The sequence below is a fragment of the Ursus arctos genome, unplaced genomic scaffold, assembly GCF_023065955.2.
Source record: "Ursus arctos isolate Adak ecotype North America unplaced genomic scaffold, UrsArc2.0 scaffold_29, whole genome shotgun sequence".
NCBI classification, from domain to species: domain Eukaryota; kingdom Metazoa; phylum Chordata; class Mammalia; order Carnivora; family Ursidae; genus Ursus; species Ursus arctos.
The window spans coordinates 31,594,522-31,616,644 of record NW_026622974.1 but is presented as its reverse complement, the minus strand read 5'-3'; the positions used below and the strand labels follow the sequence as shown (position 1 = coordinate 31,616,644).

At 38.0% G+C, this 22,123-nt stretch overlaps 1 long non-coding RNA gene across 1 annotated transcript in view; it reads left to right on the top strand.

Annotated features, from left to right (window-relative positions):
- LOC130541992 (uncharacterized) overlaps positions 1-22,123 on the top strand; it is a 322,187-nt gene that overhangs the window by 99,014 nt on the left and 201,050 nt on the right. The window lies entirely within an intron of this gene.

Here is a 22,123-nt window from a genome sequence, read left to right as displayed (position 1 = left end):
AAATTTCCATTGACATCTATTGAGTGCCTACTATGTGTTGTGACATTCTCTAACCATTTTGCCATTGGAACAGTAGCAACTTCTTCAATATCCTTAGTGCTGAAGCCATACTTAACGACTTTAATAGAGTTGGTGTATCATAACAAAGATAAGAAACAGCTCTTGGGAGTACAAGGCCTCTCTTAGATAATGCTGTTTTTACTTGTTTGGTGCTATCTAGATAGTCAGCTAACCAGCAAAAGTACCAGAATCAGGAATTGATGTCTAGAATCTATAACTATAATGAACCCTATGAGATTTATTGACTATGTAATTTAGAGTCTGTAATTCCAAAGTGGAAGATAATAGGGCATCAGGATCGATCAAGAAATAATGACTTCATTCCTTACTCTTCAGTTGCAGAATATGCCACTAGCATGAACTCATTTTAAAGAACAACTTGAAGATTAAAAGACAGGATTCCATTCACGGTAAATAGTTTGAGAGTTTTAAATTATTCTTATTAAAAGAGGTCAAAGACAGAATTCTTCTAGAAATCATGATATAAATTGTCCTTGTAATTTGTAGATAATATTCAAAAGATAAGACCTATTGCTGTATGACTGAAAATAGAAAAAAACCTAGTAGTATCATATGAAATCCTGGCTGCTTTTCCTATGAACTCTGTGATCTTGGGGAGTTATTCACCCCTCTGGTATCAGTTTCCTCACGTATATAACAGATTTTTATTGGTGGTGATGATGATAATCCAATCTGGATGGGTTCTACTATTTGCTAGCCCTTTGAACTTTGGAAATTGATAGAATCACTCTGCTTTAGTTTTCTCATTTTTCTGGCTCAGAGTAAGTACTCAACAAAAGTTAACTGTTATTAGATGGTGGTTTTTAATATAATGGACCCTACAAAGAAGGGTGATGGGGAACAATTATTTGTTGAGTATGTGCTTCTTGCTGTATCTAGAATAGGTGCTGCTTCAGCCAGGGTTTCTTGGTTGCTAATAACAAAAACCACTGTAGCTAGTCTTGTTAAAAGGGTTTATTAAATTATATTGGTTTATGAAGTGATATTAGTTGAAATCACATTGCTGGATCGTCTGAGGGAGATCCTATTGGTCTTACTGCAAGGTACAGGCCCCAGGTCATTCTGTCAACACTGGGCATACTGAGTAGGAGGGGCATCTAACTAGGGAGGAAGCCTGGGTCACATGTCTGTATCCTATGTTTAAGAAGGATTAGGATTCTTGCCTTCTACTCTCAGGAGGAGAGGCCATAAGGCTGGAAATCTCCCAGACTTTGGAAGGGTATTCAAAAAGTGCTGGATAGTTGGAAAGCATGGTAATAAACACTACAAGACCTTTACATAAATTATCTATTTTAATCTTCACAATTACCTGGTGAAATTTCAGTACAATTGCCCCTTTCCAGACAATGTAAGAGAGACTGAGGTATATAGTAGGGCCTTTTCAAAGCTCTCAGCTAGTAAATAACAGATCTGGAACATAAGCCTAGGCTATCTGTCTTGAATCCTCATACTTTTTCTTTAACATTATCTTGCTTCTTCAGAATGGTTGGGGATGATGCATTCTACCTTGGCACCTTTAATCAGTAACCAAACAAAGTAAATTAAAACATCAGTTTTTAAACAAAGAGGATTGATATCCAATAGGACTTTCCTTTAGAAAAGCAGTTTGAGTATAGTCCAAGCCAAGTAAATTCTTATTTTTTAATGACTAATTGATCTAAAATAATCTCAGAACTTAATATTACTAATTGGAGCATGTTGATCCTTCAGGCATAGTTTTAATGTATTTTGGATGATGGAAGTTTTGATATAAAAAAGACCTGCTAGTTTACAGACTCTGGATGAGGGTGTGAGCAAGATTACTGAGTGCATGTGGTAGCTTTAAAAACTATAGTCTTTCATATTTCTTTGTGCTTCCAGAAGCACTTTTTATTGTATTTATTTATTTATTTAAAGATTTATTTATTTATTTGACAGAGAGAGACAGCCAGAGAGAGAGGGAACACAAGCAGGGGGAGTGGGAGAGGAAGAAGCAGGCTCCTAGCGGAGGAGCCTGATGTGGGGCTCGATCCCAGAACGCCGGGATCACACCCTAAGCCGAAGGCAGATGCTTAACGACTGCGCCACCCAGGCGCCCCTAGAAGCACTTTTTAAATACTTAAAGAATCTGCTCATTAGTTCCCTTTTCTAAGTATTCAGTAAAATCTAGAGAACTATGGAACTGACTCAAACTCCTTCAATAAGTGACCTAGGATGCTGCAAGAGCATCAGTTGATTTGGTCGCTATTTAACTGCCTGAAGTGTTTCCAAAAGGATTTAATTAAAGGATTGGAATATCTGTCATTCTTATTGGTTAATCAATGTATTTTGGAGGAAGCTAGGAAAATTTCAATGGGTATCACCCTTAGAGACAGAAAGCCTTGATTCAACCCCCCTGTCCAACCACACACTAACAGTGTGACTGTGGATGAAAATTTGCCCTCTAGCAGCTTCAGATTTCTAATTTAGAAAAGGATAAGTGATAGTTTATTTCTCTATTTCACAGGGATTGTTGTGGACATTTTAAAAATTAAAAAAAATTATTTATTTGTTTTAGAGAGGGAAAGAGAGAGAGAGAGCTGGGGGAGGAGCAGAGGGGGAGAAAGAAGGACAGGCAGACTCCCTGCTGAGCACAGAGCCCAACAAAGGGCTCCATCTCACAACCCTGAGATTATGACCTGAACTGAAACCAAGAGTCCGACGGACACTTAACCGACTGAGCCACCCAGGCGCCCCTGTTGTGGGTATTATAAGAAAAAGAGAAAGGGGTGCCTGGGTGGCTCAGTTGGTTCAGCATCTGACTCTTGATTTCGGTTCAGGTGTTGATCCCAGAGTCATGATTTCAGGTCCCATGTTGGGCTCTGTGCTGGGCACAGAGCCAACTTAAAAGAAAAAAAGTTGAGATCTTACATTAGAAAGTGCTTTTAAAGTACCAAACTACTGTGCAAATCAGAAGTTTTTAAGGCCTGAATGTTGAATGGTGAGTAGCACCAAGTGGCATTTAGAAAGGAGGAAATACAATCTTTTATTTGTTGTGTTTCCTCTCACCCAGTTTCTAAGGTGCCGCTATTAAGATAACCAGAAGCTGTCCAAATCCATGACATGGTGGCCCAAGATATGTGGAGTGAATGTTTCATTTTTTGCTTGTCTAATTAGAGGAAAACACCTGTTCCAAACCAAATAGAGCACAATCTTTGACAATTTGTCCTTTTATTTGTTGTTGTTGTTGTTGTTGTTGTTGTTGTTGTTGTTGTTGAGAGGGGTGGAATTTGGCTTTTAACATTTCCTTCAGGGGCAATTCCAAATTGGGAATGAGAAAGTGAAGACTAAGTTCTAGAAGGAAGGTGCCAAAAATGAAATTACTAAAAAAATGGGGGGAAAGTATTTTTCTATTTATAATAAACAAGTAACATTTTTAAAACTTTATCTTGAGCTAGGTACTCCCCTCAGACCTTATCTAATTTCTGCAACATCTTTCTAAGGAAGGTATTATTCCTGTTCACAGAAGAGGAAACTGAGGCGAATACACTTTAAATCATTTGCCCGAGATTATGTAGTAAGCGGTGGAGCTGTGATACAAACTGAGGCTCTCTCAACCGCTCTGGTAGTTGCAAATAAATATATGATCACCATCTGCCAAGCTAAGAAGAGATGGTTATGCAATGTTTTGCCAAAAACTTAAGATTTTGCATAGAAGTTTTGGTAGCTGATTCTAGTTATTCCTGGATATCTTATTTGCAGATCTATATCAGAGTTTTGGTACCAGATAAGACTCAGAATAAAAAAAATATATAGACAGCAGTAGGCTGAGATGAGAAACATGTTCATAGAAGAAGCAGTCTTTGCACATTTGGTCTTTGACAAGGCAGTTTTATTTTAACAATTACTTATTGAACAGGCATCACAAAAATATCTCTTTTCCTCCCAACAGTATTTAGCGAACTTGGGAGGGAGTCTTTTAAGAATGGTTATGTCATATCTGCATCATTGTACGTAGTTTCTCTACATTTTTGGAGACCAGAGTAAAAGGATTAGTCTACAAAGCTGGAAAACAAAGAAGAATTTGATTTAGATACACCACCTATGACTAAAGAACCTGGCAGGAAACCCATGCAGCCCCAGCTCTGTGAACCACTGACTAAAGTGAAGATGAGCTTACGTCAGGTGTTACACCACATGGCATCTTGCAGTGGCCTAAGAGACTTTGACTTGAAGCCTGAGTAAGAAACACTGAATTGTTTGAACTATGCCATGATGGACAGCAAAAGGACCTTTATCTGAAAAACTGCGATAGTGGAGTGCCACTGCAATAAATGGGAAGCCCTTATGCTGTAAAAATTCCCTTAGCATTCTCAAGAGACAGAACACTACAGCTCAGAGGAAAGAAAAAAACACACTAATGGGGTTTCCTTTTCCCCTCTTAGGTCAGCATCACTCCTGATATAGTCATGACTTTTGAACCATTAATTTTCCTTAGGGAATCGCTGTATGTTTGCTTCTCTCTGCTTTTGCTCACGTACATTTTTTTTCCCCTTGAAGAAACTAGAAAGGGATATTTCATGTTATTTCTTGATAGCATTTATGAAAAGACTTTCAGTAGTGTTCAACTATCTGGGAAGCATTTTACCAGGTGATTCGTATTAAGTAGGAGCATTTGCTGGTAAGTTATGTATTTAAAATGTTCGAGAACAGGATCAAATGACTGGCTGAGCTGTCTCTGATCTGAAGTATAGGAAAACATCCATTTCATATTCCTTTTCTTGCCAGTGATATCTAGTTGAATTACCACGCTATTTTTCTTGTCTTCACCAAAATAGTTAGAAAAAGTAATCTACACACAGTCTGTCCTTTCTTCATTTCCCATTTCCTCAGATTCTGGTGTCAAGCTCTGCTACTGTATAGAAATTTCCCTTTAAGAGATTGAATTGCTAAATGATTTTTTTCTTTGGCTTCATCCTCCTCCATCACCTTGTAGTATTTCACAATATTGACATCCTTTTCCACTTTGAAAGAGTTACCTCTTGCTTCTGTTTTCATACATGTTCATATTTCTCCTACCCCATTACTTCTCCTTTCTTACTGGAGGAAAATCTCCAGATTATTGTATCTGTGACAATTCAAGGAAAGGTGGGAAGATGAGAATCTAAACATGTCCTGGTGCTTTCTTGGACCCTTCAGACTTTAGGAGAAGTCCCATAGAGTTAATGGAGGCTCTCCAAGAACTCCTGCCCTGTTGAGCCTTTGCGGCTATAGCTTAGATTAGCTTCTTCCCCACCTTGACTGTTGATAAGATTGCTAAGAACTTTCCCAGGCTCTGGAGGTGGCAGGAACAACTCATCTCTAGTTCTGGAAAGTCTTAGGAACAGTTTACCTTCTGATAGCATCCTTGATATAGTCTGAATGCCTCACAGGCATGGGCTGATCTCCATCTCAGAATTGTTCTTTCACACAAGGTAGTGGAAGACAGTGTTAATAAAAGCAGCCTCTCTTATTTTTTTAAGACCTGGAAGGGAATTTTAGTTACTTGTTCACCTGCATGTTTCTGAGGGAATTATGAGGAAGAGTGAATTTATATAATCAGGAAGAATATAGGAAATGCTATACACTATATTGACAACATAATCTTGAAACCATTGCTTATAGGAATGGACAAAAGTTTGGAAAACTGTATTTTTAGTAGGCAGGAAGTTTCGTAGAAATATCACGTTCAGCCTGTTACTTACTTCAGTGTAAGGCTGGCTATATAATTACAGATGCAAGGCACATGATATGCAACAACGACTTTTCTTCTTGTGTAACCATGAATTTGTTGTAAAGCAATGTGCTGTTGTCTAATCCAGTCATGACAGTGCTATGCTTTGCCATAAAGTCGGTCTCCCATACTCCTTTTTAGTTAGAAGGGTTCACTTGACCCAATTCTACCCAGTGCCACATAAAAGGAATTCTGCTGTGGGGTTGGAGACAGAATTTTTTTCTCCCTGTTAAAAAGGAGAGACATCAGATTTGGCTACCAGTTTGTACCTGCCTGTGAATGTGGTCGTGATGCTTGGACTTGTGAGACTATTAGACAATAAACACTAAACATGCTAACATGCCAATGATGGTTGATAGGAAGGATGGAAAAAGTCCGAGTCTTGAGGTTATTGTTGAACTTCCAGACCCACCCTTGCCTATCTATATCTAAACTTCTCATTAAGCAAAAAAAAAAAAAAAAACAAAAAACTGTCCTACTTGTTCTTCCTACTGTCAGTCGATTATTCATTTATTTTAAGAAGTGTTTCTTCTGGGCATAAGAGGTGGCCTTTTCTTGGTCATGATCATCAATAATGTGTTCTTATAAAAATATTCATTTGGGTTTCCTTGAATATATACTGCTTTGTAATCTTTTGAAATATGTTCTCCTAAATTCTTAGTCAATTTTCTTTAATATTTTATAGCAATTTAGTTGTTCATCACAAATTTATATAAGAATAATAAAGATCTCATAGGTACATAGCAACTATTGGGGTTAGAGCACGTGAAGGCTATATCTGCCTATTAATAAATAATAGTATTATATTTGTTAAAATTTGTTCCAGAGTACCCTGATGTAGTAGGAAAAGAGTACATGTATTTTCTCTTGATCTGGCTGTTATGTATGTTTTTCCCTGTTGGAAACAAAAAGTAAAGGTGGGGTATTTCATATGGCTTATTGATGCAAGACCTTAATTTTTTATTGAATAAAAAGTCAAAACGATGCATTTCCATGTCTTTCTACATGCACTCCATTTTGTCTTCCTTTTATCTACTTTCAGTTATAACCATTGAACTTTATAGAACTTACAAGGAAACTTTGTTTTCTTGTTTTCTAGACTCTATTAATAGAATGAAACCATGATGTATTTTTAAATATTATTCCTATTAAAATAGTATGTACTTATTTATAATCATTAAAATAGTATGTACTTATTTATAATCATAGAAAAGTAGAAACCAGAAAATATACATAATTTGTTATTTTGCCTCACATAGAAGATCATCAGTATTCTGTTGTACTTTTACCCAGTTTTTATTCTTTGCATTATGTACATATACATATATAATATTTTTATTATTATTAAACTGGGCCTATGAAAGAGCCCTTACACTTACAATTTTAAAACATTTTCTTACACAGTATGAAAATTCTTTGAATTCATATTTTTAAAAAATTATCTCTGTGTTGTTTAATTTAATACAGTAAAATACACTTATTTTGTTGGGTGGTTCTATGAATTTTTATGAATGCATAGCATCATGTGTCTACCCTTTCCATTAGAGCCGGTAATATATTATAATTATTTTTTAGTCTCATCTGATAGTTCCAGCATCTGTGTCATATCTTAGTCAGGTTATATTGATTACTTTGTCTCTTGACAGTGTGCTAGGTTTTTGTTTTGTTTTGTTTTGTTTTTCCCCCTTGCTTATTGTATGTCTCTTAATTTACTGCTGAAAGGCAGATGTCCTATGTAGAATAGTAGAGACTGAAGTGAATAGTTTTTGTACCTGGTTACAGGTGCTCCTGTCTCTCTAGTAGGCTTTCAGTGTGGTTTTTTTTGGTGAGCGTGGGGGGGGGGGCACTTGAATTCAAACTCTGAGATCAAGACCTGAGCTGAGATCAAGTGTTGGACACTTAACTGACTAGGCCACCCAGGCGCCCCTGGAGGTTTTGAGTCAATCTAGTCAGGAGTTGAACTGGGTTTAGGATGGACTCTGGGAAACAAACTGAGGGCTTCAGAAGGGAGGGGGGTGGTGGAATGGGATAGGCTGGTGATGGGTAGTAAGGAGGGCACGTATTGCATGGTGCACTGGGTGTTATACACAACTAATGAATCATGGAACTTTACATCAAAAACCAGGGATGTACTGTATGGTGACTAACATAATATAATAAAAAAAAAAAAAGGATTTTTTGTTCCTGTCATTGCTCTCAGTTTTCCATGGAATCAGCTTCTTTCCATGTTAACCTTGTTTTTCCAGGGGCTGGTCTTCCAGAGTATTATTTTAAATGTCTGTCCCATATTCAGTTTTATGTTTACCCTTTACATTGTGCCACAGAGAGGGCCTCTCTCCATGCTCTGGCCCTTCTCCTAGCAATATATCTTTGTTACTAGTTGCTTTATGCTTATTAGTCTGGTGAGGGGATGTGACATCATGATTTTTAGTCATGTATTCTATTGTTGGAAATGTTGATTATTTTTATTCTATTTTAATATCTTAGTACTTATTATTTTAATGCTTTGATATTGTGAAGAACCTCTGTATCCTATTTTAAAATTTTGGTTATCTAAGCCAGTTTGTACTTGGAGGTGTTTCTATTTTGCTGGATTTAATTTTGTTGTTTCATTTTGTCTTTTGCTCTTTATAAGTTGATAGTATGATAGTTGTTAATTCATAATGTGTGTATTCACTGGCATAATAGTTCTTGTCAATATTTAAGCTCTCAGTCCTCCTTAATTTTAGAAGAGCTGCCACTTTTAGTGATTATGGCCATACTACTACTTCTGATTTTGTGCTAATAATATTTTGTTCACCTTCTGTGACACTAGTTCTTAGGTTTGTATCAATCCTAAACTGCTGATTCAAGTGGAAGAATAAAAAAGGCTAGTTACATTTAAGAGTTAAGACCATCATTTACATTATCTATCTATCTTGTAAAGCCATGTAGATTTTTTTCATTGTTGCTATAACGGGAAAACGTTGATAAAGATAGCCAGAAGCATGAGCAAACTATTTGCCTGTTTACTGGAAAAAAAATGCTCTATCACCGTATGTCTCTTGTGAGGTTGCTGTCACTATGGAGTATCTTCACTTCAGACTCCTTCACTGCCAAGGGCCCTGTTGTTTCCTCTTCTAACTTACCCCATATACATCATGGGTGTGATAGAGGAATTCAAAAGAGATCAGGCCATGTCTCATCTGTACCTCTTTCATTTCTCTGTAAATTGTCTCTGATGCACAAACATGGAAATGTTAGGGAATTCTGAAGGAATATATTTTTCCATCATTTTAGTAATAATATTAGGACAAACATTGAGACCAAATTATTCACACTCTCTATTCCACAACATTTCGGGTTTAAGTTTACATGGTATACATCTTAAAGGTGAGGCTTTGCAGTGAGGAGGACAGTATGCTAAGTTTTACATGACTGATGGAAGGGAGCAAGAGCATAGGTGAAATTCTTTTAAAGATCTGGGAAGTAAGAGAAAGAGTGGAGGACTTTTATCATGTATGGATTGTTATCATGTAAATGTGAAAGCAGTTGTGATTCTTGGTGGCCCATTCTTAACACAGTGGTTCCTCCTATATTGTGTATTTATAGAATGTACCTCCTAGCATCCAGCCTTACCCTTTGATTTTTGTTACTTACTTGAAGTGCCGAGAGTTCTCTCTACCTGGTTCTTCATTTTCATATAGGTAAGAGGTTCCCCTTGCTAGAGTGGCTTCACATTTTATAGATATGTTTGAAAAGAGCTCGATGTCTCCTTTCCCTCATACTCTTCTGAAAGCATTATAAAAATTTCAGATGATGATCTACATTTATTTTTTTTAAAGATTTCATTTATTTGAGATAGGGAGAGCATGAGTGATGGGGAGGGGCAGAGGGAGAAGCGGATCCCCTGCTGAGCAGGGAGCCTAATACAGGGCTCCATCTCAGGACCTGAGCCGAAGGCAGACTTAACTGACTGAGCCACCCAGGCACCCCTAGATCTCTTAATATATTGCTTACTTGTTTGCTCCTCACACAAAGCACAAAGGTGCATGTTAAATTTCAAAATCTTCTTATTGGTAATGCTACAATCACATTGTGCTCAACACACTACTTGGAGCTTCTTTTGAATTTTATACATAAGGCTTCTGACACCCCAATATCCTCAAATTATAGCTCTATATTATTCAATATAAGAATATACATTCTTATTGTAACATGCCTACTATTGAATAATAAGCATGAATATCTTTGAGTTCATATTCTTGTTATGTCTGAAGGATGAGAGGAAGGTTTGGATACTTCTCAAGTAGTTTATCACAGAAGAGTTTAAAAATGGCTGGGTTCACTTGAAGATGCCTGTCAACAGCAAGATGACCCAGTGGGGCAGCAAGGGAATATGCTGAGCAGGAGGCAGACTTGCACTGCTTGTTTTGTTCCATCCTGTCCTTAGGGGGCCTGTACTCTCTTCTCTGCTCTTTACAATAAATAGCATTTAGGCTTTAAAAAAAAAAAAAAGAAAAAAAGGAATGGGTGGGTTCTTATTAGAGATACCTGTCTTGGAGATACATAATTGTAGTAACCACCCTAGTTAGTACATCTCTAACATTTTTGACCATAAACTGTGGAAGAAAGGTATCTAACCTTGTGATCTGGTGTACCTACGAGTTCACACGCACGCACACACACACACACACACACACACACACGCAACAAAGTTTTTATCAAATAATAATACTATTATATGTAATACTTTCCAATATTGTCATGTTATTTTCTATAGATATAGATAAGAATATGTATTTCTTTAAAATAAGCTGGTCAAACAGAGTAAATTGCTTTTATCCACAATGGGTTGTGATGCACAGTTTGGAAAACACTGGAATAGCCTCCTCATAGTTCATGCCCCAGACTTTTTAGAGTCATAAAATTTTATCTGTTAATGTGTGGATTTGTTTTTCTGGAGATAAGGTCCTTAGGTTTTATCAAGTTTTCAAAATGTCTATGGCCCCTGATATAAAGATACATAAAGACAAGCTCATGAGGCCTAGCCTCTCAACTCTCGTTTCTCTCCCATTTTTTACTGTGATTACTTTTCCTCTTATTTTTATTCTGCTCCCTTAGCTTCATTAAGATCATATCCATCCCAAGAGTTCCTCATGGATAAGGGAATCATATATGCTGTTTTTTCACCTATATGATGAGAGCAATAATAAAAGTAATAACCGTGTATTTAAAATCTATTCTTTGTTAAGAATTGTGTTGAAAACTTTAAATATTTTATCTTAAATTCACATGGTAAATGCTGCAAGGTAACTCTTCTTGTTTTTTTTTTTATAATAATTTTTTATTATATTATGTTAGTCACCATACAGTACATCCCTAGTTTTTTATGTAAAGTTCCGTGATTCATTACTTGTGTATAACGCCCAGTGCACCATGCAATACGTGCCCTCCTTACTACCCATCACCGGCCTAGGTAACTCTCCTCATCCACATTTTCCTATGTAAAAGTTGAGACTGAGATAGGGGAAGTAATTTGCCCAAAGTCTCACAGGGTAGAGGATTCTAAAACAGATTCATGAGATTCTAAGCAAACATACTGCTTACTTCCAAGTGTCTGGCTTACTGGGAGACTGTTATCATTATAGGGGTGTATTTTTCAGTTGACTCAGGAATTGAGGTTGTAAACACGTTACTTTAGCTATGCATGGGCTAGTATACAAGGTGGGAGCATGAGGCTTAGTCTAGGGAGTGTAACCGCTGAAAATGTCCCCAATTGCTGAGTTCCCCTGAAGAACTGCTCATTTTAATAGGCTCAGTCTCAACACTTCTGAGTCTGTTTCTTTTCTTTTCTTTTTTTTTTTTTTTAAAGATTTTATTTATTTATTTGACAGAGATAGAGACAGCCAGCGAGAGAGGGAACACAAGCAGAGGGAGTGGGAGAGAAAGAAGCAGGCTCATAGCGGAAGAGCCTGATGTGGGGCTCGATCCCATAACGCCGGGATCACACCCTGAGTCGAAGGCAGACGCTTAACCGCTGTGCCACCCAGGCGCCCCTCTGAGTCTGGTTTCTGAAAGTAACTCTTTTGGATCCATAGACTCCTAGAGCCAGTTTCTCATATCTGTGAACAGAGCTGCTGTCAGAAGAAAGGAAATGACCTTCCAGATTGTCTCTGGCACCTGCTCTTACTCTATAGCAGATTTTCCTTCAAACAATTATAGACAAATGATTCTATAGAATGATTAATATTGTCAAGAGATTTATAAAAGAGAAGTTGTAGGAATTGCAGTAAGATAGCATAATTCATTGCCCTTTCGTCATGTGATTTCAGAACAATCTCTGATGCTTTTGAGTGCTTCCTCTGTGCCACGGACTCTCCTAAGGTGAATTAGTTCTTTCATCAGAATTATTTGCATGTACAGATGGGGAAACTAAGGCAAAGGGACCTTAAGAAATTTGCCCAAGGATGCACAGCTGATAAGGGGTGCAGCCAAGATCACAGAGCCTGTGCTCTAACCTGTAACGTGTACAACCTCTTAGTAGTATGTCTTGTGAAAGAATTCACCCATGAGATCATAAGAGGTCTTAAGCTGGCATAGATTTAGGTTCAGTGCCACGATAGTCAAATTCAAGCTATTTAGTTATGAAAGATACAGTAGCTTATAATCAGTCCCCAGGGGTAACTAGTTCTTGAAATAGGCTGAGAATCAACATCATAGCAGAAATATCTCCAGTGAAGAAAGTAGATTTGCTGTTGCCTTTTTGAGGTCTCTCACTGAGAAAGACCTACTGACAGATTTTTAATGTTTGCTCAGTTGAAGGCGGGGGGCTAGTTCACTTACACTAGTTCGGTGTCAGTGAGCCTCCACAAGCAAAAGCACCTAGAAAAAAGGCTGCATTTTTATTAACTGTTGGAGCAAAGGCTATACAGGTTTTATTTTTCAAAGCTTCCACTTCTCATAGAATTTCTAACTCAGCTTTCAAATCAGAAGAGGAAAAAAAAAGCAAGCTAGGAGGGAGAAGTAATTCAAAAAAAAAAAAAAAGACAGAGCAGCAGATTTTTTAGAACTTCAGATAAAAAATTTGTTTCAGGGAAAACTTTCAGAGGAAATAGGGAAAAAAATCTCCTCTTTAGAACAAAATAAGAAGTAGTTTAAAATGCAATTTCAAAGAACTATCAAAGTTTTAAAGGTACCACAGAAATGAATTTTCAATTCCATTTTCAAATTAGTCAGGTATCTACTTTTATGTGAGGTTGTATTTTTTTTGAAACTAAGACGGTCCTTAATGCTATTTACTCCAGTCTTTTATTATTTTTCCTAAATTGTTCAGAATACCAAGAGACTACTGATTTGATGATGAATTATCACAGTCAGAGAGGCTCCCCTCCAACTAGAGAAAAGGCTATCAAGAATAATGGATTATAATTGTGGAAACTGGTATTTTCTTCTGTAAGCAGAATTCATACTCCTCCTCAGTGTGTGAAAACCCATTTTGTTACTCAGTATATCTCTTAATCCCCAAACAGTGATGATGGCATTTTGATTGCTCTATAGGAAGATTATATATGCTGATTACCCACTATCACCAGCACACATTCTTTTTTTTTTTTTTTGGTAAGATTACTAGGTTTGTGTTATTTTGTCCTTTTACTTTTGTCACCTGTAGCTGAAAGTCGATCTGGTGTCTGGAAGAGATCGCAACTGTCTTTCATCTGGAGAGCCAATGTGTGAATGGCCCCTGATGACATTCTTCTAACCATCTCTCTGTGATGCCTGGGAAGTGCTTTGGAATTAGAGTATACAGGGCAATTATTCCAAAAGGTGTGGACTGGCTGCATACCCAAGAGGGGGTGAGGTGGTGCTGAAGAGGCTCTGTGCTTCAAACTAATGTTTGGGTTGGTTTTAGTCCCAATGATTACATGTCCTAGTGATTTTCGAAAAAAAAAAAATTGGGGGGTGGGGAATAGAATAACAGTGGAGGTAGCATTAAATTCAAATGGTTTCACAGTTTTAGTAGTCTATCTTGATAAAATCAGGAATATTTCCATAATAAGATATATTTTGTAAAGTCAGTGGCTATGTGCAAACATCACATAACCCTGTAGAATACATGTTGGGCTTGTGGGGTGGTGTTTACTGGCAGGACACCCAAGGAGACAGGAGAGAGTATTGTGTTCTTGGGCAGTGCCCAGAGATCTGGCAGGGCTGGATGTCAGATTCCAGTGGGAAGGGATTCTAACTCTTGGGCTGGGGAACGTTTTAGCTGCATGATTATGGAATCATTCGTTGTCTACTGATTGATCGATAGCTGGGGTAGAATCCTGAAAGATTGTAGGGAATTCATGGCTCTCACCCTAATCTGCTAGTTTAGCATTCATGGTTAGGAGGGTCCCCGATGTTCCCCTGATGTAATATGGGAGTTGGGGTCAAGCTTTGCAGTTGTGCCTGTATGACATTGTGTTTTTTTTTTTTTAAGATTTTATTTATTTATTTGACAGAGAGAGACAGCCTCGAGAGAGGGAACACAAGTAGGGGGAGTGGGAGAGGAAGAAGCAGGCTCCTAGCGGAGGAGCCTGATGTGGGGCTTGATCCCAGAACGCTGGGATCATGCCCTCAGCCGAAGGCAGATGCTTAACGACTGCGCCACCCAGGCGCCCCTGCCTGTATGACATTGTAAGCTAGTAGCATATTCATTACCTCAGCTTCCAAGGATGAAGAAGGGGATTATCATACTCACTGTGGTGTGATCAGGGGACTGTGCTCGTAGCTTTGAAGTTGACCAGGACTGGTTTCCATAGCTTTGCTCAGGGCTGAGTTCCAAGGAGCTTCATAGAGGGATAGCACTTTTTTGGAAGGCCAACGGGGAAGGGATCAGTCTCCCATGAATTAACCCTTACTTCTTATAGAACTTCAAAGATAGAGAAAAACTTAGGATGTTTGAACAAAAAGATGAAGTTATCTAAAAGGGGTAAGATATTAGAATGGCTTTAGAATTCTACTAGAAGCGTTCAAAGTTGGAATCACTGAAGTCTCTTTCTCCCCACAACTCCCACCATTTACAAAAATCCTGAGATGAGTTTTAATCATTCACAGGCCATAGAATTTGGGAAGAAGTTACAAACCAAGGTTTGTGTTACCCATTTCATCTCCTGCTCAGTGGTGCACTTCTCTTCTTTTTCTCACTCTTCCTCTCTAAGTTTATTATTTTCTCTGTGTCTTGTTCTCATCTGTTCTTTTCTGTTTTCTCTCTGCTTCTTCCAGTCTCTGTACATTTATTGCTGGTTTTCATACTAGTTACACAGAGTAACAAAATGAAATTACTTTTCTTTGTAAAGCTGAGGCATTCTTCTACTTGAGAGTGTGCTATCGAGATTGTTTTGGTAACTTATCAGTATTGAATTTTTGGAGACTCTACGTATGCCTTGTCATCACTGTTCCCACTGTGTCTCTCTCTTTTTTTTAAGTAAGTATTTTTATATTCTCTTAGGTAATTCTAACTCATTCAGATTTAAAAAAATTATCTTTTTACATTGCCTTTTGCTTTTCTAACAACTGCAGTTGGCTGCCCATTAGGTTAAGTTAGTTTAGAGAGAAGACAAATGGCTTGGGTTTGTTGTTGGTAATTAATGAGACAATGAGTGAACATAAGCAATGGCTGTAGTTCCCCTTTGTAGAAGGTGAGTAATGGTGAGCAGTTCAAGTCCTGTGGTAGTCACAGGTGCTTATATCAGCAAGAAGATGCTACACTCAGAGCACTAGGATGCAGTGAAACTGTGCAAACTGAGTCTATCTAATCAGATGATGTCTGGTTATTTAAGCAGTTGAATCCTGTTAGAAGAAATTGCTGGTTGCCTCTGAACCGTTCCATTGTGATATTTACTGAAATGTGGTGGTGAAATAGTGACAGACTTTTTTCTTTTTTATTACTTATCCATCACAATTCCTTGTGCCTTGAACCCAAGAAAATGTAATAATATTGATTGTGGGAGAACTTAGACTAAGCTCACTCTGAGGAAATACATTTTCCTCTCTCCCTCTGATGCCCTTCAGGCAAGTGACAGTGGGAATATCTCATGCATGGCAAAAGCTGGTGTCTGCCAGGGGAATTAGTCAGCATATCCTAGATTTATTTCCAGTCTCAGTGTCCTATGAATGTAAAATGAGAGAAGCCTTTGCACAATCAACACACTTTAGTGCTGGGGTGACTGAGATCTTTACTCTGCCCGGGGTAGGAATGACCTGAATGCACTGGAAGAAGGTCCATGTTATTTCGAGAGCAATCCTCCAAGTCTCTGACTTGGCTAAGATTCCATCCAACTAAACTCAACTAAAACATCAGTAGAATGCACTTAATGAAAATGTCTTCCTTGAGATTTCTCTGCTCTAAACATTGTTCATCAGAAAATGAATATGACAGATGGCAGACATGAAACTAGCCCTAGCTGCCTCTGAGCTTTACACAATGTTTGATTTTTAACAGAATTACAGGCTCAAAGAATGTTAAAATATCACCTTTGATTTAAAAATGTGACGGAGTGGCATGCCTACTATATTCTAGGCCTACGCTAAACCCTCAACATGATGGTTCTTCTTTCTTATGTTAGATCCTCTGTAATACAATTTCATATTCCGAAGAGTACCCTAGGACACAAAATAAGTCAGTGGAGTGTTAAAATGGAGGGAGGGGGGATGGGTAAAGATGCTTTTGGATTTTGTTTCCTCAGACTAAGCAATTCTCTAGTAGGGGCACACATTGTCACTAAGAGGAGAAGCTAAAGGTCTGAAATGATTTTTAACTGGAGAGGGTAATGAAAAACAATGAAGCCAGTTTGAGGCATAAAAAAATCTATGTTATCTAGATATTAGCCTGACTATCTGATAAGCAGTTGAACAGTGGATTTCCTGGGCACCAAGGGACAACTACAAGAGCAAAGGTGAGGTAAATAGAGGCAAGTGGTATTGATTGAGCAACTGTTTAAGTGCTTCTTCTTATTTAATCTGCCTAAGAAAACTATGTGTACTATTACCCAATTTTTAAAAAAGATTTTATTTATTTATTTGAGAGAGCGAGAGAGAGAGCGCGTGCATGAGCAGGGGGAGGGGCAGAGGAAGAGGAAGAAGCAGATTCCCCACTGAGCACAGAGCCCAATAAGAGGTTTTATCCCGGAACCCTGAGATCATGACCTCTTGCCAAAGGCAGACACTTACCTGACTGAGCCACCCAGGCACCCCTAATTGTTAAAAAATGATCATTTCTGAGTGTTCCTACGAGCATTAAATGAGACATGAAAAACACTGTGAGCAGTTCCTGGCATAAAGCAAGAACTCAGTGTAGGAAATAGTTATTAAGTGAAGCAGCATGTTCTGGGCTGGGGGAGGGGGTGTAGTAGCGGGAAGATGAAGAAAGAAAAGGAAAGAAAAGACCAAATTGCATTATGAGGCTGGAGAGAAAGTTAGGGAGAGAATTCTGTTTGACTCTACTGTAGCTTATACCTAGCAAAATCCTTAGGAAAAGAAGGTAAGAATTAAGCCTTTCCTTTTTTCATTTGTCTGTCCCTCTTTAACCCAAGTGTCAGGTCTTGGTACAGCCCGCTGGCTTTCCAGAACATGTCAATGATCTATCCGGATCCCTCTCTCCTCAGCTATCCTCAGTTCATGTTTTAAGTCTACCGTTCCTAACCCCCCAAATACTCTTGCCCTTGCTCCATTCTTTTAGTAGTAAGCTTGCCTCTGTTAATTTGAGACATGAATTTTTAAGTTATTTTATTTGTGAATAAAGGTTATTGTGTGTTTTCTTTTAAGGAATACATTTACATTTTAGAAGATGACTTATGGAGGCTAAGCCTTAAATCAAAGAAGCGACCTTATGATTAGTGTTTTCGCTTCTATGCCAGGATGGTGTTAGAGACAAACAGCCTCTCCCCGTAATTTTCAGATTAAGTGTCCTGTCTTCTGGGACCCCTCCCCCTCTACACCTTTCAACAGGTGAAATGTCAAATGCACTTAAAGGCAGTCTGGTTCATTTCTGAGGTGGTCTGACTTGGATGTTTGGGAGGGGCAAATCAGAGAAATTCTAGTGTTTAACATTCATTAATTTCTTCACGTTTTTCATAGATTGTGCTCTCTCTCCAGTTGTTCTGTAGCTTTCTTAGGGAAGGAACTGAATTAGCTAACTGTCACTGCTTTAGGGGAATGAATTTATAATAGGTTGTATTTTGGTGAACTTTTATAACTGGATGAATTATTTTTTATCCCCCAAAGGCTCTCTTTATTAAATGGCCACTAGACACATCCATAATACTAATACCTTTTTGAATTAGTCTTTTTGGATGAGTGCTTTCCCTGTGGCTCAGGACTTTGGATTTATCTCCCTATAGTGTTCAGCTATAAAATAAAGTCTGGGTAAGTTTTTGCAATGCTTTAGTTTTACATTAGTGTACTTAAGTCATATTCTTAGCTGGGGTTTAAGGAGTTATACTAAATAAATTGAAAATACGTACACCATTAAACACTTTCTGATTTACGTAGCTTCATGCTTTGAAGTTTCCCAGAATTCTTGTCATCTTACCTGGTGAACAGAAGTATTGGTCTGGTCTAAAATATGCTTATTTATTGTCTGACTTGGACAAATGGAAAGAGATTTCATTCCTTTCCATATCTTTTGTTCCTGCCCACTGTACGGCTATTTAAAAGTTATCTCCTCATCTACTCTATCCAGAATTAAAACTGAGAATATCACTTCTGTTTTTATCTACAAAATGTGTGACAAACTAAAATTACATCCTTACAGTCATTAAAATATTTTTGACTAACCCATTAGAAATTTATAAATAAGGTGTCAATTTTTATCAAATGTATTTTCTCTGAAAGCAAAGCAGCTCCTTGTACTTGACCTGATAGAGAGCTACCCAGAAAGAATTTTCTTAAAGACGAAGTCTATGATTTCTAGCAGGTATCTTCTAAACCTCATGGAGGAACAAGCAATCCAGAAAATGGTACTGGGAACTGCTTTGCTTTATTCTGAGATTTTCTAAGAGTTCGTACACAGATCTGGCATAGGAGAACTCTGTTTTCCCTAGATTTAGAATAGTTACTAGCAGCTTCTGTAACGAAAATCATCTTAACAACAGTGGACCACGGTGGCATTTTCCTGAAGGCCGAAATGAAATATATAAATGAGTTCTCGATCATATTTTGCATAGTTAGGTGAATTTCCTTCTCCTTATATTGACTGAGAAGTCTTTTCTTAGGCAATTTTCAAGTTATGATTTTATTATCGCTTCCTTCAGAGAGAGCTAGCTCAACTTTGCTATTCTCCACCCAGCACCTTTGTAATTGGGTAAAGCTGCACTTCTACTCTGACAACCACAGTATGTAAGGCTTGAGGATAAAATACATTGGAGGAATGATGAAGCTACCTCCAAACTTTCTTAAGCAGCTAATACTGACCAGAGCTTAAAGAACTATTTTTAGAATCTGTTAAAAGAAACCAATCAAAATCCTTTTTTTGATATTAAAATCAGAAAAAGGGAAAGAAAGTGTTGCAGAGTTGAATCTGTGCAATAGAAGCAATGACTAGAACACATACACATTTTACTTAGATGACAAACACATTTTTCAACCTTTAATGAGTTTGTTATTCTGACAAAAATACAGTTTAAACTGCTTTTTTTTTTTTTTTTTTTTTTTTACTTTTTGTACCTCTCAATTTAGCTCCTGGTGACTTGATTGGAACTTAGGTCCCCAAGGGCTGCTGGCCAGAATTTTCAAGATAGCCATCAGCAAGAACATTCATCAACTCTTTGCTTTGGTACACATTTTGGATGTTGTTAAGTAATATCAAGGAAAGGGATAGCAACATCCTACCTCTTCCCAGTACATCCACTCTAGGAGCATGACTGACACATATACTGCCCTTCACATCTATACTACATGGACATATTTCTACCAGGAGATTATCAGCCAGGAAACGTTTGTTTTCCACATATAGCACTCTAGGCTCTCTCAGTGCAATTCCCAGATCTGACTTACAGTTTTACATGGTAAAAAGTAAAAAAAATACGAAAAACTAGAACAGTCTTAACCTCACTGGTGTATTATAATTGTAAATGCTTATGATAGTGTAATTAGCCAATTATCTCTCCTTAAGTACTTGTATGGGTCTGAAATTGCTAAGCCTTTCACATATTTAACTTCGTTTAATACTTATGACACGATGCGAGTGTTTTTACATGCATGGATGGAATTGGAACATTCAGAGATGTTAACTTGCCTGAGATCACGTAGAAGGTAAACTAGCAGGGCAATATTTTTCTGACTGTAAAGTTTGTGCTTCACCCCAGTTTATTCCCGCAACTTTCACATCAGGGCTCCAGCTGCCCCAGCAAAACCCCCACCCCCAGCTGCTGTCCTTGAGGGTGAGAGACCTGAGGGGTTTAGTAGTGGCAGTATGTTGGTTGGGAAGCTTGGCTCTAACCCGATATGAGTATTGGTTCCCTAACCAGTGCCATTGTAGTTGCTTCTTATAACCTGTTTATTTTCCTGCTTTCGTACTCATGCATATGCAAGATTGATGTCATTGTTAAGGTTGGAGAAAAAAACCCTCGGATTTCTGAATTTCTCATTGCCCTCTAACTACTTCCCCTGCGGCACTTCTTCCTGCTCTTTCTCTCCAAAATTTGTATCCATTCTACTTCATCCATTACAACTATCACATTTATGGTATATTCATTCCACCAAAGAGTTAAGAGGGAGCTCCTTGAATCAATTGATTTTAAGTTGTAGCTGTCTGATATCTCATACCTATTAGGGATACTTATTAAACAAAGTTAATTTCTGCATAATGTAAATTCAGCCAAAATGGGGGTGACAGTTTGGGACTGAGCACTCAGCATTCTGCATATTATGGACTCTAGGGACAGGTAGGGGAAATAAATCTTAGGAGACCCGGGTAAATCATCGAGCAGTAGGTGACACTCATAGATGGAGAACTGATGAGATTGGACACTCCCTTAGGTCTTTAGAAGGGTTCAGAGCAGTTTTAGCCCTGTCTGATTTTCCTCTTTCCCTCCAACAACTAATCTCTGAAATACTTCTGAGAGTACGTGAAGTATTGACAATTTACAGTCATTAGAGTTATTAACGTAAGCCTGATTGCATTGCAGCACAAAACCAGTCATGCCCATTTTAAAGAACTGGTTTGATTTACCTTCCTGGAAGACCTCTCTGATGGTAGCTCCATACCCTCTCCCAGGATGCTCATGCTTCATGTCTTACAGCGTATACAAAATAGCTATTTGCTTGGAATCTCGAGTCAGAGAGGAAATAACGCCCCAAGGTCATCATGAAATCCACGCTTAGCTACGGGGAAATCATAGAAGCATTTTGGTAGAGTTATAAGATCATGCATGGGCTTTGAAGACAGCCAGAACTGGGTTTAATCCCTATTTGCCACTTACTAGGCAATGTATGATCCTGAACACATTTCTTAAATTTGTTTTTCTCTTTTATGGAGATAATAATATACTACTGTTAGGAAGGAGTGTGAGAGTTTAAATACCACGATAAATGTTAATTCCCCTTCAGTCTGTTTATACCCAGGGCTGTGGGGCTGTTCAGAATTGGCTTTTGCATATACTGGAACTGCTTATACATTCATTCATTCACTCATTCACTTAATCACTCATTCATTCATTTGTTCATTTAGAAAAATGTTTGAGTACTGAGTGCCAGGTAGAGACTTAATTAGGAGCCTTAATGGAATCCATGGCTAGTTCTCTTTCAGCATTGCTTCTTATTCGCTGGCATTTTCTCTGTATTTCCTGTATAGTAAATAACTAGCTGATCTGGCATTGAGCTTGAATGTTCTCTGTAAGATAGTTTTTCTTTCCTGTGGAAAGCAAATCCTGTTTTCAGGCTTATTGATGAGATAATAAATAAGGGAGGCCCTTCCTTAACTAAGAAAGAAATGTTTGCATGTGTTCTCTTCCTCACCAGAAACTTTAGAGCAGAATTTTCCTGTCTTGTAAGCACATGCTAATTACTCATCTAATTTACTTTCGTGGATGTATTTTGGGGAGAGGCAGGAGACTTTGACAATGAAGACCCCAGGTCATGATCCCCTGCTCTGTTCTTCCACAATCCTGGATTGATTTTCTAGTTGCCGAGAGCCATTTTTTTTTTTTTAAGATTTTATTTATTTATTTGAGATAGAGAGTGAGAGAGAGAGCATGAGTCAGGGCAGGGGAGAGGGAGAAGCAGGCTCCCTGCTGAGCAAGGAGCCCAATGTGGGGCTTGATCGCAGAATCCTGGGATCATGACCTGAGC